A 1,052-nucleotide genomic window follows, 5' to 3' on the forward strand; every position below is an offset into this window, starting at 1 on the left:
TATATATATATATATATATATTGTATATTAGGCCATCAGTTACATAGACAGCTATATTTAATAACTATGCTGACGACACAAATGAAATATAAGTGGTCAAGGAACCTTCCGATGCTGATGATTTCCTACAAAAACAGACCTAGATTCCAAATATAAATGGGCTGAAGACAACAGCAAGCAACTTCATGGAGGGAACTTCCAAGCCCTCCACTCTCACTTGGCTAGTGCTCACATGCTGTAACAACGATACTTAAGACGAAAAGGAGCTGCAATCCCTGAGTCAAATACAGTGCGTGATCTAGGGGACTAAGCAACGACAACTGTGTTCATGTACATATCTCCAGCATGGTAAAAATGTGCAAGTGAATGTTCGGATGGATTCTGAGAACCTTCAAAACAAGGGACGAAGAAATTATGCTGGTTCTACGGAAGACATTTGTACTCAGCCATCTGGATCTCTGATCTGAAATATGGTCACCCCAAAGTGTCAAAATTAATTGTGGGACTTGAGGCAGTTCAATGGTACTACACTAGGGAGATCGCATCAATGGAACAGATGAGCTACTGGAAGACACTGAATAAACTACGACTCTACTGCCTGGAGCGAAGATAGGGGAGGTATACTGTGGTATACTTATAGAAGCTCCTTGAGGGGTTGGCACCAAACTTCGGTTTCAAGAGCTATACTAACCCCAGAAATGGACGTCACTGCATTGTTCCAAAAGCTCTCAGCTTACACATCAAGAGCGGGGAACATGTACTGCAATAACTTGTAATTAGAGGGACGCACAGCTATTTAGTCCACTACCAAAACATCTGAGAGATCTTCAGAGAGGTGTTTCCAAGAAACAACTTTGTCTTCTGCTTTCCAGGGTTCCAGATGAACCTATAACACAGGAAGATACTCAAAAGAGGACAATGGGGTTGAACTCCTACCTTCACCAAATGCCAATGGAATAAGAGTGGCCATTGACAAGCTAATTAGACTATCAGTGCCAGAGCATGGCCACAGCGTTTGAGCTGAAACATATAAAAGAATATATATATATATA

General features: G+C 41.3%; 1 protein-coding gene and 1 long non-coding RNA gene across 4 annotated transcripts in view; one reads left to right on the plus strand and one right to left on the minus strand.

The window, feature by feature from the left end:
- Positions 1 to 1,052, minus strand: part of LOC106870672 (beta-1,3-galactosyltransferase 5) — a 265,603-nt gene that overhangs the window by 237,690 nt on the left and 26,861 nt on the right. The gene's annotated exons all lie outside the window — the stretch shown is intronic.
- LOC128251597 (uncharacterized) overlaps positions 1 to 1,052 on the plus strand; it is a 185,744-nt gene that overhangs the window by 122,448 nt on the left and 62,244 nt on the right. The gene's annotated exons all lie outside the window — the stretch shown is intronic.

The sequence above is a fragment of the Octopus bimaculoides genome, chromosome 1 (genome assembly GCF_001194135.2).
Source record: "Octopus bimaculoides isolate UCB-OBI-ISO-001 chromosome 1, ASM119413v2, whole genome shotgun sequence".
Taxonomy (NCBI): Eukaryota; Metazoa; Mollusca; class Cephalopoda; order Octopoda; family Octopodidae; genus Octopus; species Octopus bimaculoides.